Source organism: Eurytemora carolleeae, unplaced genomic scaffold (genome assembly GCF_000591075.1).
Source record: "Eurytemora carolleeae unplaced genomic scaffold, Eaff_2.0 scaffold42, whole genome shotgun sequence".
NCBI lineage: Eukaryota > Metazoa > Arthropoda > Copepoda > Calanoida > Temoridae > Eurytemora > Eurytemora carolleeae.
This window is the reverse complement of record NW_019396063.1, coordinates 454,211-472,165: the sequence shown is the minus strand read 5'-3', so window position 1 is coordinate 472,165 and position 17,955 is coordinate 454,211. Positions and strand designations below refer to the sequence as shown.

Below are 17,955 nucleotides of genomic sequence, written 5' to 3'. Positions count from 1 at the left end.
TTCGCCTGCCAATTCTTTCCATTTCCATTTCTTCCTATCCTATTCCTCATAACTCGGTACTGTCGGCACCTACCTTCATTCCATTTTCTTTTCTAATCTTTTATTTTTCCCCACACCCTACTTTTCCTTTTATCAATTTCTTGATATTCCATTTTTCCAATTCCGTTCATTTCCCCTGTTCTTCTTATTTTTCTTCCTCTTTGCCTTTTTCTTTTTCTCCTTTCTATCTTTCTTGATCTTCCCTCTTTCTACTCCTTCTCCATAATAACTCTTATGGATTCTCCTGCACTTCAATTTTTTTCCTATTTTCATTTTTTAATTTACGTCAGGTGATCTCGGCCCCGTATGCCACAATGAGATATGTTTTGAATAAGATTTAAAAAAATTAATATTTAAAAAAATGTTGACCTATAAAATCCATTTTTAAACCTTTTACAGTATTTCTTTATAATCCAAACTTTTTGCGCGCTGTTTCACTTACACATATTTTTATTTATAATGTAAATTGTTCGACCTTTTGCCCCCAATCTTTCTTGCACGCAATTTTTCATAAAAGAATTGTTGAGAAATTTTAATTCTTATAATTAAAGCATGGTTTTCTAACCTTGAATACGCTACACTGTTGATACCGGCGTAAAATTGTAGGAGTGAAAAGGATTCCATACGGTTTACGCATTTCAGGGGTCAAACACCTCAAAAATAATCAAAACTTTGCGTCAGTGTGAGTGTTATGTGTGTGTACGCGCGCTTTAACCTCGAAAACTGAGATTTGAAAACTAACTCATAATTGGTGCAAACTCTCTAAACTTGGGAATTTGAACCAATGAGAGACAAGATAACAAAATGGAGAATTCTTATGCCTATATACTTTCCTCTGCTAGTTACGCAGAAATCCGTCAGAGGGCAGGGTGGTTCCTCTAAACATGGCCGGCAGTAGAATTTTGTGAAAGTAGAGTGAAACAATGTCCCGAGTTATAGCTTAATGTTTAACCAATATTTATAAGGTGAGTCGAGTTCAAAGTATTTGTGAAGGTTGTAAACAACAATCGTCCACAGAAATTTTCACAAAGACATATTTATTGATATTTTGTAAAAAGTTGACGTCTGCTATAAAAACTGAGAATTTAGGTCAACAACACAGCCTTTCTTTTAAAGCTACGTTGTCAATAATCAGCACAATTATCAGACAAATCTCATCAATATTTACTCAAACTGTTCAGAAATATTACTTTTAATCAGTTTTTCCTTCAAGTTTTTCTGGTCCAGGTTCAGGTAGCAACAAGAACAGGTTTCTGTCACTTTGTCCCATAGTTAGAGGATGACTTCACATAGGCCCTAACTAGGCCCCAACTTACACAGGCATGAAATATGTAACAGACCGGCATTAAAGCTATGACAAGAAGGCTTTAGTTTAGGACATGTTAATTGTTTTAGAATTGTATTAAGATAACTAAACTACAGGGTGTCCCACGAAACATGACAGTATGCAGGACGACTTGAATGTCGTCTTGATTTTTGATATAATTTGCTGCATTTATTTGTCAACCTAATTTTAGAAGTAAATTTCTAGAGATAATAATCACAAAATTTCCCTTGTCCTGCCATTTCCAAAATGTGGTCTGCCTTTTTTGTGCTTTCAATATTGCCCGAGGTATGAAGAATTTCGTTCAGATTTCGACAATTTTGCTTTTATTTAACAAAATTGAAATCTGAACCAAACTCTTTATATCTCCGGAAATATTGAAAGCACAAAAAACGCAGACCACTTTTTGGAAATGCCAGGGCTAGGAGAATTATGTGATAATTGTTTCAAGAATCATGCATGTTAAAGTAGATAGAAGACTAAATGTCACAAATAAATTTAAATACCAAAGACGACTTTCAAGTCGTCTTCCTATTGTCATGTTTCGTGGGACACCCTGTAAATCCATTCCAGCTCTGATCCCTCCTCATATATAAATACATTATACAGTATTCTTATGTGCCTTCATTCCATCTTATACAATTACACCCAGCTCATATGCCTCCATTTCTTATTTTTTTCCTTCCTCCATCCCTTATAATATGCCTCTATTCCATCTCATTTACATCCATTCCTCCTCATTTACCTCCTTATTCCTTCTTATATAACTCCATTGTGTATGTCTCCATTCGTTCTTGTTTGCCACTCTATACCTCCATCCCTTTTCATATAAACCTCTAGTTCCATACCTTGTTATATTCCTTTTATATACCTCCATCCCTTCACATATCTTAAGTTCAACTACACCTCCATACCATCTCGTATACCCTCATCCCTTCTGATATACCTCCAATTCCATTCCTTCGTATATTCCTTTATTCCTTTCATATACCTCCATCCCTTCTCATATACCTCCAATTCTATTCCTTCTCATATTCCTCAATTCCTTTAATATACTTCCATCCCTTCACATATGCCTCTATCCCTTAAGTTCAACTACACCATCTCGTATACCTCCATCCCTTCTCATATACCTCCAACTCTTTCCTTCTTTTATCCCTCTATTCCTTTCATCTATCTCCATCCCTTCTTATGAACTTTCATTCCTTCTAAAACCTCCATTCCTTTACTAACTCCACACTCCTCCCAATATAAGCCTCTGTCCCTCCTTAAATATACCTCTACAACTTTATTATTGAACTAGCTGAAGTGCCATAGAATATTTTTTATTTGAAAAAATAAATTTCCAGGTTTTGAGAGAAAAAATTCAAAATTTTAAGAATTTTTTTTTTCAAACCATGGATTCCCGAAAAAAAATGTCAGCCCATATCTAACAAACTTACAAAAATATATATATGAATGAAGAGCTTTATTATAAAGAAGATATACATAAAGTACGAAATATCGAATTCATTTAACAGTTTGAAATTATAAAAAATGAAGAAACTGAACTTTCACTGATTTCACTATTTGCTGATAAAGAGCCCTGTTGAAAACACTGCTGTTTAATCTAGGTCAATGATAACGATAAATTGTTGAATTTTCTATTTATTCAACAACACTTCTAGCATTAGTATTTTACATGTATTGCTATATTTATAAACTAAAGCCATGGAAAATGAAAGTTTAAATTCAAGAGGGATAGGGTTGGAAGAAATGTACAATTAAAGGGACTGTGAGCGTAATTTCAAGTGAATCTACATGAAATGCCTGATCACAACGGCACCTTTAAAATCGTCTGGCCAAGTATGAATTGATATCGATGTTTATAATGTTGAAAAAATTTAATTTCACTTGTGGGTTCCCTACAAAAGCGACTTGCGCATTTCTACTGCATGAAAACAGATAGTAAATATCAGAATTAAACACTTTATACCTTGAAAAACGACAATATCTGCACATTGATCAGATAAAGGTTTCAAGGGTATCGGTGTGAATCGTGAATTGACATTTTTGCATGGAGGGTAACTGGAAATTAAAGTCTCTTTTAAAATAAAATTGATTTGACAAAGTTTTGATTTTTTTCTTCACAAAAGTAAGTATGGTTGGATCGTTCTAATTATCAATTAACACGGGTTGCTGTCCTTGTATATGTAGATAAATCTGATTTCAATAAACCTGATTTTAAATTAACCAAGTGTTATTGAGTACATATCTTTTCTAGTCATACTTGATAGGGCAAATAAACGTTATTAAGTTAGAATACAACTACTAATTAGCAAAATTGTATACTGACATTTTTAGGGATCACATATCTCTTATCTAGGGTTAGGCCGGGTTTTCTTCTACTAGTGAGTACAAATATTTCTCAGTTTTCGGAGATTCCGACTGATAAAAAGACAAGGAAAACGTAGATTATTAAGCCACAATGTTCTGTCAATGTTTGTTAATGGTTCATACATACAGACTTTTCTTATACCTCTAACCCTCCTGTATTCTCCTAAACCCCCTCTATTCCTCTAAACCCCCTGTATTTCTCTAAGCCCCCTGTAAACCCGTAAACCCGTAAACCCCTAAAAACCACCTGTATACTTCTAAACCCCCTGTATTTCTCTAAACCCCTCTAAAGTGCATTTATTCCTATAACCCCCCTTTGTACCCCTAACCCCTATATACCTTTAACACCCTTCCCTGCACCTCTAACAACACCGGCCTATATACCTGTATACCCCTAAACCCCCCAGTCTGAATGTCATGATGAGTTTTAAGATATTTTATCACGTCTCTGCTCCAACCTGAACCTGGACAAAAACTCGTGCACTGTAAACTTTTTCACAAAGGTTTTATCTCTCTTGGTTTCCTTCTCAGCACAATTCAATCTTATTTTATTCCCAGAGGTCTTCTAGTCCGACATATTTATTCATGTAATTCAGAGAAATAAAACAACACAGTACACTGTATTGGATTAGTTGATATTTCTGCTTGAATCTCTGGAGTCTAGATTTTGGTTTTTGTACAGTGTGATAGTTTGGATTTGGAGATTTAGTACAGTCATTCGGCATTTTTATACTGTAATTAGCTGAATTTATTCATTTTATTCATATCAAAAAAAAATTTTTTCGGGAAAAAGTCAACTATTATTTTTTAAATTTATTTGAAATTTAATAACTAATTGATTGTTTTGTTTCCAGTGTATAATATTTGTTATTAATCAATAAATAGATTTGATTATTTAAATTTTATACTTCAAGATAACAACGTTTGTACTGTCGTCAACCGATATATTCGTACACTATTTAATATAAAGTTGTCTGTTTGTTTGGTTGTTTGTCCGATCATAACTCAGGAACCCCTGGACCGATTTGCCTCAAATTTTGATTGTGGAACTCGAGAGACCCACGAGAATGTTCTTAGCTTGGTTTGAGATTCTAAGTTGGATGGGTCGGCTTTAATAGTGAAAATCTTGTTTCATGGTATAATCGGTCCAGTGCGGGTAAACGGCGGGAGTAACTTTTAGTAACCTTGGCACTTGGGAACCCCAAGCTAGTTAAATATGTAAAAAGTAAACACTTAAACTATAACATTTAATTTTTCTAACTGTATGATATATTAGTATTGCAAGTTCTCTTCTAATTGGTTGAAAACTTAGTTAGTAATTAAATACTATTAATCAACTTTCTCTTTTTCTTTCATACTTTCTTTTCTCTCTTTCTAATTTCCTTAGCAGATCAGAAAGTTGATATTCTAAGTTTCCCAAAGTGAAGGCTAAAATGACCGGACTGTAGGACGATAAAATACAAAATCGATGTAAAATTCTTTTTTAAAAATAGGCCTCGAAAATTGACATTCAGGAGGGACTAAATTGTTCTAATATTTGCAATATTTTCTAAAAAGCAGGGTGAAAAATAAATGGAAGTGCAAAAAATTGGAGTGCAATTGAGTGCCAAATATAAGATTATTGCTCAAATATATTATGCATTGAGAACGAAATAGCAAAATACGTAAAATAATATAACATGATATGGATGATGGGTAAATATATAAAAATTTATTTACATCACAAATATTTGCTGAATTCTTTAAATTACGTGCCGTAAAATACCGTAGTTCAAATAGATACAGAAACCACCGTAGAAAATGATCAATTTAAAAGAAAACAAAAAGTAAATTTCTGTAATTTTTGATTATTGTTTCTAGGGTCACTTGAAATTTTGTATACAGTCCCTTTATCAGATTTACCCCTTCGACATTAGATAAACAGATTTTCATGTTGGTTGTAATTATGTAGGAATCATTGAATAATCTACTATACAGGAAATTGGTGGATGAAAGGGTAAGGAGATGGGGGAAGAGTTAAGGAATGAATTAACTTAATAAAAGGTTTAGATTATCAGATACAAGGACTCTCACAGATATATAAAAAGAATTCAAATTAATCTACAGAGTAATTGGACTTTTTAGAACAAATATTAAAGGAGAAGTAAAAGGACTTAAGAGAAAACAATAAAGGGAAGTAATCTAAGCATTAAAAAGGGAGGATAAAGGAATGATGAGTTAGTGAGTAAATGTGGATAAAAATAAAATGGACGAGGAGTGAGTAATTATGGATGAGGAGAGAGAAAATATGGTTGAGGAGAGAGTAATGATGTGTGAAGGAGAGAGTAAAGATGAATGAGGAGAGAGTAAAGATGGATGAGGAGAGAGTAATGATGTGTGAAGGAGAGAGTAAAGATGAATGAGGAGAGAGTAAAGATGAATGAAGGAGAGAGTAAAGATGGATGAGGAGAGAGTAAAGATGGATGAGGAGAGAGTAAAGATGAATGAGGAGAGAGTAAAGATGGATGAGGAGAGAGTAAAGATAGATGAGGAGAGAGTAAATATGAATGAAGGATACAGTAAAGATGGATGAGGAGAGAGTAATGATGGATGAAGGAGAGAGTAAAGAGGGATGAGGAGAGAGTAAAGATGGATGAGGAGAGGGTAAAGATGAATGAAGGAGAGAGTAAAGATGAATGATGGAGAGAGTAAAGATGGATGAGGAGAGAGTAAAGATGGATGAGTAGAGAGTAAAGATGAATGAAGGAGATAGTAAAGATGGATGAAGGAGAGAGTAGAGATGGATGAAGGAGAGAGTAGAGATGGATGAAGGAGAGAGTAGAGATGGATGAAGGAGAGAGTAAAGATGGATCAAGAGAGAGTAAAGATGGATGAAGAGAGAGAAAAGATGGACGAGGTGAGAGAGAGTAAAGACGGATGAGGAGAGATGAATGAAGGAGAGTATGAAGGAGTATGATGAAGGTGAAAGTAAAGAAAATGACGGGAAATATGAATGAAATAAGAAAGTACGGATAAAAAAGGAAACGGATGGATTGATCTAAGTGATGATAAAGTAAGGATGGAAGAGGAGAGAACAAAAAAATAGAATTAGTAAAGGAGAAAGGTTTAGGATGAAAGGAAGATAACGCATTTATAGTATTGTTGAGATTTCTGGTGAAAGTCGACTCCTATTGTCTACTTAATCTACGAATACACGGTTCTTACTTGGGACACTGGTTCCAACTTCCAACCTGCCTGTAGGCAGACAGGGCAATGGCTGGCAGCTTGACAGCAGCTGGTTTCAAGCTGTGACAGCTTGGTTCTGCCAGCTGTCGGAGTCCCCTAGTTGAGTTCAAGTTCAGAGTTGGAGCAGCGCGGTATGTCGATTGTCGGTGCGCGCTTCAGTCCGACTAGATCTGTTGCAAAGAGAGGAGTTACTTTCTCCCAACCCTGCAATTATAGACTATAGAACTTGTTCTATACTCTACTCCAGATATATCATACATACACAACTTTCACAACGTGAATCATTTAGTTATAACGTGTTAAACAAACCCCTGTCAGTGTTTACTAGCTGGGATAGCTCAGTAGTTGGATAGTTAGTTGCTAGTTCGATATATCAGTGCTACATACATTCTTGAGTCTCAATTTTATAAGTCGGCCGAGCCCTGATAACTTGGATTCAGAAATTCTTATTCTGAGGTAGGGATCATTTTCTCATTTCTTCGGGACTCCATTATTTAGGGGTTATCGGTCTCAAGTTTTTGTTAATATCATTATTTGGATTTCTTTCGTGTTCCTTAATCTTTGTTTTTTTTAAATAATTTATAAAATACATTAAGAATTTCTTAAAGTTTTATAATTTATTCAAGACAAAATATTATTGTTTAGAACTTTTATATAAATATTTAAGAAATTGAAAGTTTGGTGTTTGTTTAAATTTTGTAAAAATATGTATAAAATAAAACCTTGAACTATATGCACTGTTTATAAATTATATCGATCAAGTAATTTAAACTAAAATATAAAATTTAAAATATCTGTTAATCTTAGCATATTTATCATTCTGAGAATAGATTCTAATTAAAAATCATAGTTTGTTCGTAATTAACAATTCCAAATTCTTTCTTCTTTTATAAATTAAATATTGGTTGAGATATTTTTTATAATGAACGTATCTAAAAATTCTAGATAATTCTCAGAAACTAACATCCCCCCCCCCTCCTCCTCCTCCTCCCAACCTGTATCCTGGTTAATCATCATATCTGGTGAGGGGGAGGTTGAAACTGGTTTGAAAGACTGGATGTATTGTATATATATTATATATATAAATATAGTTTAATCCACGTATACAATTCAGAACATCTTCTATCTTTACTCCTCGTCCTGATAAATCTATTTTATATGCATGATTCTAACTGTGTTGGTTTTCTATCCATTTTCTGCTAATTTCCTTAATTCATATTTCTTAATCTTGATTATTCTTTTTTTTTCTTCTACTTTTCTACTTAGAATTCTTCTTTTCCATCTCATGTTTTTCTCTCATTATACTTCATTCTATTCTTCTCTATCCGTATACTCCATTCTATTCTTCTCTATTCTTATACTGCAGTCTATTCTTCTCTATCCGTATACTCCATGTATTCTTCTCTATTCTTATACTGCAGTCTATTTTTTTCTATCCGTATATTCCATTCTATTATTCTCTATTCTTATACTGCAGTCTATTCTTCTCTATCCGTATACTCCATTCTATTATTCTTTATTCTTATACTGCAGTCTATTCTTTTCTATCCGTATACTCCATTCTATTATTCTCTATTCTTATACTGCAGTCTATTCTTTTCTATCCGTATACTCCATTCTATTATTCTCTATTCGTATCCTCCATTATATTCTTTTCTATCCGCTTACCAAATTTTATTCTTAATCAACTTACTCCATTCTACTCATCTCTATCTGTATAATCCATTATATTCAACTCAAACCTTATACTCCATTCTATTCTGCTCTATTCGTATACTCAATTATATTATTCTCTATCTATATACTCTATTCTATTCTTCTCTATCCGTGTACTCCAACCTATTCTTCTCTGTCCGTATACTCCATTCTATTCTTCTCTATCCGTATACTCCATTCTATTCTTCTCTATCCGTATACTCCATTCTATTCTTCTCTATCCGTGTACTCCAACCTATTCTTCTCCATCCGTATACTCCATTCTATTCTTCTCTATTCTTATACTCCATTCCATTCTTCTCTATCCGTATACTCCATTCTATTCTTCTCTATCCGTATACTCCATTCTATTCTTCTCTATCCGTATAATCCATTCTATTATTCTCTACTCGTATCCTCCATTATATTCTTTTTTATCCGCTTACTAAATTCTATTCTTTATCCGCTTACTCCATTTTACTCATCTCTATCTGTAAAATCTATTATATTCAATTCAATCCGACTCCATTCTATTCTTCTTTATCTGCATATTCCATTTTATTTCAATTTATCAGTTTACTCCATTATATTCTGTTCTATCAATATACTACATTCTATTCTAATCGTTTAAGCCTGGGTTCTGTTCTGAGTTAGGACAGGGACGGATTTCAATCTTCTCCTGTATGATTATCCTCCTTCTCTCCGGTGTTGTGATTAGACTGACAGAGATTTAGAAAACCCTGGAAATTAGGGGAATTAAAAACAAATTTGCATTAGGGGATCTGTTACATGGAATTCTTCGTCGGGAAACTTGTTAGAAAAACGCGTCAGAATAATTTATTGTGAAAACTCCCTCCTTCCCATTCATGAAGCTTTACATTTTAAAGGCATTAAAATTCAATGGTAACTCTTTTGGGATTATTTGAATTGAGCACAAAGTCAATAAAATCCTGATGTTTTGTGTGACTTTGAAATATACATAAAATTTGAATTGAAAATCTTATGATTTGAGAGCTGTTGGATATTTTTAATGCTAAAATATTCTTTTATAAGAGTTTAGTTACTAGCACAGTATTAAACTACACTCAACACTTTTTAATGGGGGTTCAGCTTTAAACCTTACTCAGACCGAACACCCTGTCTCAACCCTCTTTATATATATTCAATGTTTGTTTTTGCTGAACTGTCGTAAAGGGATTGTTTTGTTATTTTATTTTGAGAGACGAGTAGTAAAATATGATATCTTACACTGGGCTAATAAATATCCGTTTGGGATAGAAGAGTTTACATGATATCATTTCAAAATGAAGAAAAATATTTCTGTTCTTTTTTGAACAATCCCTTAACATTCGATATTTGTTATTTTTGATCGGAAGAAGAGACTGAAGAAGCAAAATTGCCAGTCTAAACTGCTAACAAAGAAGAAAGGGTGAAACCCTAATCAGGGTTTAGCGTGTAACTAGCTATAGTTCAGTCTTGCAAGCCAAATAGTCAAGACACTAAGCTTGGAATTTAAACTTTTGCTAAACTCATTGTTTTTCACATTTTTGTAACATTATTTTATTTTTTGCAAGTTGGATCGGACTGAACATTGACATATGTGTGAAAGATAATATTTTTTTGCTCGTTTGTCCTTGACATTTGGTATATTTATTCAAGTGTACGGGACAACAGCTTGAAATTTGCATGTACATTATGTAAACAATGCAACTAGATGCAGTTCGGAATATATTATCGATACATGGTAAATATTCTTCCATTTATTTTTGATTTAAAGCAGGGGAAGTGGAATCTACTAACTGAAGTGGGAACGCAGTTTTCTGGGGATTTTTGTCCTTTAAAAAAATTAATAAATTGAGGTTTAAAAGGAAAGAAAATCAGCAACAATTATCGAACATTTTATCCACAGTAGTTTCTAAGAAGGAAGTATTTGAACTGCTAAAACTAGATAATTCTGCAAATTGTTTTGCAAATGCAATATTTTATTTTATTTTAAAGTGTAGTTTTAATTATTAAAAACTAATCAAATGTTTCTATTTCTAGAATAACATAACTATAAAATTTAAATGTAAACGTTAAATAATCTGTTTGATCTACATTGTCATATTAAAAGTTCAAATCATTTACTATATTCTTTTGGATTTATCATCAGAAGTTTTTGTAACTGTGAGAATAGGATTGTTATTTTTATTAAAAAATCCAGAGGTTTAGTGGATAAATTCAGTAAAAATATGAATTTAATTTTAAAGTTTGAATATTTGGCTTTATTCCCTGCTAACGAATAACATTAATTTTTACGATAGGAAATGAAAATGGTTGAAGAAATATTATCGTGACAAAACCCGGTTTTCTTTCGTTTATGTATTTTACATACTGACGCATTTCCTGTCTTTAGTTTCATGTACTTTGCATCAGTCAGACAAAGGAATTGATTTTTTTGCCACAAATATAAAATTTAAAATTCCTAAATCTTTGCAACCCGATGTCGATGTCTGACATTTCAAACTATGAATTTTGTTAGACCAAATAATCTATGTTTAAAATATGAAAGTTTTACACCATCAGGTTGCAAAGATATAGGAATTTGAAAATTTTAAATTTCAAAAACTCAGTTTCTTTCTGGATTGTTGCTTCCTAGTCCTCAGTTCAACGTATTCAGGGTATCTTAAATCAACACTTTTGTCAAAACAGATTAAAATCTCTCCTCCTCTATCCCCTCCCCCCTTGCCCCAATCCCACCTTTCCCCTTTTCTCCCCCCTGGGGAATATAGATTTCCATACAGATGTTGAAAGGGGAAATAAAGTATGTAAAGCTTTAGAATTTGGTTGTGGGGTTGACCCTTAAGACACTTACAAAAAATAAACTACTCTATCGTAATTTTCCTTCTTTATGTGCATCTAAAATTTAGACTTGAACTAAAAAACCACTTAGTGATATGTCTTTATAAATGGTTGCAATGCAGTGCCAAGTGCTAATGAAGAGAAGAAATGAATGATTTGGAATCAGACTTTGCTTGCAGTCTTAATACCCTCTTATGCACGCTCTCTTCACATATGTTCACTGTTCACGCACACGCATATTAGTTCCGTTAGAATGCAGGGCTACGGAACAATCTCTATCTTGCTCCGTTTCTATCCTGGCATTGAACCCTGATACCTGTAAACCTGTCCTTGGAGCTAGGAACCGGTCCTTGGTGCATCCACCTCAACCCTGTCTTAAGCTGGTTATACTTATACCTAGAGAAGAGAGTAGGATTCATCCTTCTCATCTCTTCCAAGTTCTCATCCTTACTTTCCTCCTCATCCTTTTTTACCTCTAATTTTTCTCATCTTTATGTCGTATTCTTCCCCTTTCTTATCTATTTATATAAATATCCAAAGGATTTTTTTCTTCGATTGCCCTCTTTGACCTTCTTCTTATTACTTTGTCCTCCCTATTGTGAAATACCATTAGTTTTTTTTTATAAATTCTTTCTCACTTTTTCATCTTCTTGCTCATGTTCCATTTTTCGTAACTTAAAATTCCTTTTTTTAATTGATGCAGTTTACTGGGAACCCTGTTTATCCCACTGCATCCAGTGTAACCACTTTTTTCTATCTCAACCCTGCTTCATTGCATTAACTATCTTTAAACTGCATTAAAGTTAACATGAAACATACAAACCTTTATCTTCAAAGTACACTGCGGTAAGTTGGTGTAATAAATATGTTACAATATAATAAGGAAGTAAAAATTACAAACCAAAGATTTTGTGATATTTAGATCTCACTAAATACAAGATTTAAATATTCATCGACAAAAGAGATTCTCACGGCTAGCAATCCCATGTTTTATTAGTTTATTAGGTTTTCAACCCGTTGTGTAAACTATGTTTTCAAGTTCCTTTAGTTTGGGGGGCTTGAAACCCAGCAAGGCACGATTCGAACAAGAGTTTTAACACGAGTTTGACCAAAATGTAAGCAAAAAATAGAGCCAGGCCCAAACACGAGCTGAATCGAGACGTTTATTTTTTTTAACATCACTGCCATCTATGGTAATTCGATTCCATTGTTTTTTTTTACGACTTGGGGGGTCACTTTTCCACTAATGTTAAATTTTGGATTGATACCCAGGCAAAATATCAATATTGTATCCTAGGGTGGGATGGATTGATTGATTGGTTGGTTTAATTGATTGATTGTTGTTTGTTGTTAGAACTTGAAGATCTATTTCTACAGAATTTTATTGGTTTCCAGATCAGCAAAAAATTAGCAATTCTTTAATTCTTTAAGATGGAAAATAAAAATTTGAATTAAATTTTAACTATTTAAGTGAATATTTTTTTGATGCAAGAAAACCTTATTTTTTGATGGTTATATTCTAATTTAAACGAATGAATCAATATGTTTAAGGTAGATGAAAAGCAGTTTATTTTGGAAAACACAAAAATGTGAAAACCGGTTTATTTGACATTTTTAAGTCTCAGGGCCTAAGTCTGTAGGCTCCCAAGATGGCTTTATTCTGGTAGGCCTGAGCTCTTGGTGACATATGCAGGGGGGAATTAAATGTACTTCAACCGCCCTCTCACAACCGCCCGGCCCGCCTTTGCATTGATTGACATTTGACAGACCCTACCCAGATCTATGCCTCCCTTCGTATTTAAACCTATTAAACGATTTAATTTCTAACAACCCTCGCAAACACATTGTACAGTGTCCAGTATACTCCCCCCCCCCTCTTTATCATTAGGTATGACAAGGGGTGTTTTCTTAGCTATAACCTCTAGCATACAGTTACTTGCTATTTGTTAGGTAGGTATAGGCTATATATATAGGTATAGTCTGTGTGAGGTACAGTGGTGGATTCGAAGAAATATTTCAAAGATATGCACATTGCACCGGGGTTAAATATTTCTTAAAATATGCACGAAGTGTTGGATTGGACGAGTTTGATTGATTGGATGGATTAGATAGGATTGTATGTGATTGGACTGAATTGGATTGGATTTGGAAGGATTGAATAGAATTTGTGTAATGCACGTAAATGTTTGCAGTTCAATTTGTCGGATCATTTAGTTCTTACTATACTTCCAACCAAACTATAGTTTATACAGGACAGATTTGTATCATTGCTAAACTTTATGTATAATTTAAGAAAATTTCATTTCAAATTAGAAAGAAGATATTTATTTAAAATCACATTTTACTTTTACTGAATACAATTGAAGCCTGTGCTGCATTGCTATAAATATATGCTTATATTCTGAAAGCATAATAAGGAATATTAATGCAAATACATGAACATATATACTATATAATATTAAAGAGAATCCATGCAATCCGACTGCATTAGTCAGTAAGTATAGGGCAGATGGGTTTCTTAGTTAAGTTAAACCAATAAATTTAGTTTTTCTGATTCTAAATAAATTACAAATCTATAATTTTGCTTAGTCTGGATTCCTGTAAGTTTTCCGATAAAACCACTGTGTTTAATTTAGGGTTAGTAACTTCTATGATGGATTCAGGGGTTAATGTGTATTTTTATTAGAACCTGCCTACACTCGTACATTGTTCCTAACCCTCTTTTCAAATAATTATTATATCTAATGGATTTTAGGGATTGGTGAGCACCCACCCTCTCTTACATTAAGGATGGGGGGGGGGGGTTAATTCATTTTTATGTGCCCCCAGAAACCTCTTTTAAGAGGTTTTACATTATATTGAACCCGCAGCGCAGACTAAACTCCTAAACTGGGAAACTTGAATCGAATCAAAATGACGGGGCGAAATATCTTTAAATCATCATTCTCGTAGTTTTGCAAGAAACCTTTAAAACACATCTTAACTTTACGAGCTATCCCCTTTTTAATAATTTTCGATAAGTTTTTATGTTTTATTTTGACTACAAATAAATTCCTTGCTATAAATTGTGCACATGGTTATAAATATCTATACCAGGTCTGCACATGGTTATAAATATCTATACCAGGTCTGCACAAGTCATTGAATTTATGTGAAAACTAAAATGCTGAATCATTCCTAATATTCGCCGTTGCCTAAAAATATTTAAGCAAGTCACTGCCCCCTCTCCCCTCACAACCTTTACACGTCGGCATGGTTATCTTGTGACCCCCCTCCCCCCTCCCTCGGGCACAAATGCATGGCCCGCTGCAATTCTGATGTGGTTAACTATTATTAAACTTATTGCCCCCCCCCCCCTCTAAATCAACAGTAATTGCATTTATTATTTCTGAAGAATAGTTTGTACAGTGGTCTAGAGTAAACTTAGGTATTAGACAGACCTTGGGGCCTAACCAAAGAAAATATAAATAGGAACATTAAATACAAGACTATCTATCTATAAAAGAAAGTCACGCTTAATATTTTCATTTCATATGATCAAGAATTTTTTTAAAAAGGAGAGTCAAAACTAGCGTTACCATCAGTTTCGAACAAAAACATTTTCTCCATTTTTGTCTCTCCCGATTTTATTATCTTTGATTCAACCAGCCCCAGACCCTCACAGCATTTATTTCTCTAAGTCATGAAGTTGGGAGATTAAAATCTTTTCATTTTTAGCAGAAAATGACAAATTCAACTGTTGAAAGATTTTATCATGGTTTTGTTAAACCGCATTCAAGCAAACCAGCTTCCCATGGGCCCCCTTCACAGCCGACTATTCATTCATTCATTCATCCCTTCATCCATCCTTCCTTCATCATTGAAAGATCTCACTCCTGAACTATCAGCATAAAAACTTAACATTTTACTAATTTATAGTTAAATAAAACCCAAAACTTCATATTCTTTCGATATAATATGTAATATATGAAGAGTCCTGACAAATACATTACAGGGCGAATCCCAGATTTTGATCTCAATTTGGGCCCTGAACCATAATCTTTTCATGGAATTGATTCATTCGACAGCAATTCGTCATTCATACTATTTACTTGAATTCATTCATTCATTCATTCATCAACATTAAATTCATCCAGCTCAACATTATTTTCATCTAGCCAACCATCCTATTCATTATTCATCCCAGCAGCTAAAATTTATTTTCGGTTTTTATTTTAAACATTTTTGCAATCCTTTTCCGATGAGGGGGAGTCATAAAATGACATTTAAAGAGAGTGTAGCAAAAGGTAGCAAGGGGTGGAGGGGAGGGGAAGGTCCCTCACGAAGGGGGGAGGGGCAATAGTTACCATGAGAACTACAGATTTGAGACAAAAGTGAATGAAAATTTTGGCTGTACTGAGTTTAACCGCTTCCGCTGGTTCATATTAATGTAAATATAGATTTGCACGGTGGGGGGGGGGGGGCTGGTTGGTTTAACGTAGAGGGGTAATGGTAAGAAGGGTGTTTCTGTTTGTTTCGCCTAATTTTTCCTGCCATTTATCAAGCTATGCCAACATTTATGACAAAATTGTTAAATAAATGAAATAATAATGGTAATTATTGCGTTAATAATAATAATATTAATAATGTTGTAAGTGGTATGTTACACAATGCATGTCTCTTGACTCTTAATGTAAAACAAATTATATCGTATTTAAACCTATTAAACGATTTAATTTCTAACGTTTTCAAGCCGTTTCGTGAATGTGAAAAAGTCATAAAAAGTGGCTTGACAATTTTGAAAAATTAGTACTTAGACTTAGTGAAGAGGGATTTAAAATGGGGGGGGGGTAAGACTGAGAAAGAGGATGGGTGTATAATGGGGGGGGGATAAGGGTTGGGTTGGATATTAAAATAGTTGAGTATTATCTTACAAGATGTTCCAAAGGATTAAGCTTGGGTTGTATAGAATGATTTAGAATTCTTAACCCCAGCAATTAAACTATATTTGAGATTCACCCCTTCAATATATTAACCTAAACTTAAACTTTTTATGAAAATTTACTTTGTTTTGAAATATATTTCGGATTTCATAATTAAACCCAGAATGTAAAATTTAAACGGGTGGGAGGCGGTATAAGCATGCAATGTTGCACTGGTTACCCGTCACGCTTTTGTGGGCTACATAGTTTCCGATGTTATTGTACAATGTACAACCAAATAAAAAACATCCGACAAACAAATAAAAAATCTGACATTTAAAGAAACCCAGAAAGACCAATAAGTTGATTATGCCGGAAACTGGGAAAAACAGAATATACAAAAAAGTCTTTTTCTTTTTATCAGAGACATGTCAACTTCAGGAATAGTTTATTCATTCTTTTCGCTTTCAATTATCTATATATAAAAATCTGCCCCCTTCCTTTTCTTCTAAGTTTATTTTCTGCAGCACTGCTAATTTTCCGCAATTGTAAATTCACTCAGCTTGAAAGGGCAGTTTCGGAACCTCGATTTTTATTATACTTGGGACAGCTGACCCCTCCCCCTTCCCTCTAACCTATTATTGTAAAACTAAGCATAGGGTGTCTTACTGCTTGGTAATATGTTTACTTGCACTAACTGTAGATAGTATAAAGGAAATAAAATTAAATTGAACTGAGTTCTTAAACATTTATATATATATTACAGTAGATACACATTATATAATATATAGTTATAGAATAGATATATAATATATAATGATATATTTCTGTGCCATCTTTGATTAGTCATGGTTGCAGGCTATTCCTTTTATCCCTTCCTGCATATTCATCCCCCCATATTTTCCCCAACCTTATAAAATGTATTTCCCCATATCATCACCTATTCCTACACATTTTCCCCTATACCCTCTTTACTTTTATTCCGTTCTCATTTCTCTTCTTACTCTACTTTTCCACTCCTTCTACCTGAAAACCTGAATATTTCTTACTGTATTCGTTTTTAGTTCAGTTAGGTAGAGATACAACCTTTGTTTAACATTCTTTAATTATATTTCCTTGCTAAATAACAATCCTCTGTATTCTAACACAATCCTTATTCCTTGCCTTACATCTCTCTAATCCCCATAGCAACCTCTCATTCCCCTTGGTTCCTCCCCCCTCCCCTTCCTCCCTTCCTTAATATCCCAAGATGCAAGTAAACAACACTGCATACTACAATGCACACACATATAGATATTTCGTAGTTTCTGATATGGGGGATATATACCAATCATCAAGGCCCTCCCTCTCTTCTCTTGATCCCCCACCCCTCTTCTCTTGATTCCCCACCCCTACCATTCTCTTTCATCCCCATATTTATTCCCTATTTATTCCCCGTCATTTATCCCTCAAGTATTTCTATCAATAATATTTATTATATTTTGTTCCTCTTTAATATTTTTTCTTCTTATATTTGTGTATTTTTACATTTACTCATTTGTACATGTATAAGAT

General features: G+C 33.6%; 1 protein-coding gene across 2 annotated transcripts in view; it reads left to right on the top strand.

Annotated features, from left to right (window-relative positions):
• Positions 1 to 888: 888 nt before the first annotated feature.
• The window catches only part of LOC111709183 (ecdysone receptor), a 37,149-nt gene continuing 20,082 nt past the window's right edge, over positions 889 to 17,955 (top strand). The window contains exon 1 of one of the 2 annotated variants that reach the window (XM_023482799.1): positions 889 to 1,004. The gene's annotated coding sequence lies outside the window, so the exon portion shown is untranslated. Of the gene's footprint in view, positions 1,005 to 7,089; positions 7,421 to 17,955 lie in introns of those variants that run through there. The other variant, XM_023482807.1, reaches the window with a different exon arrangement.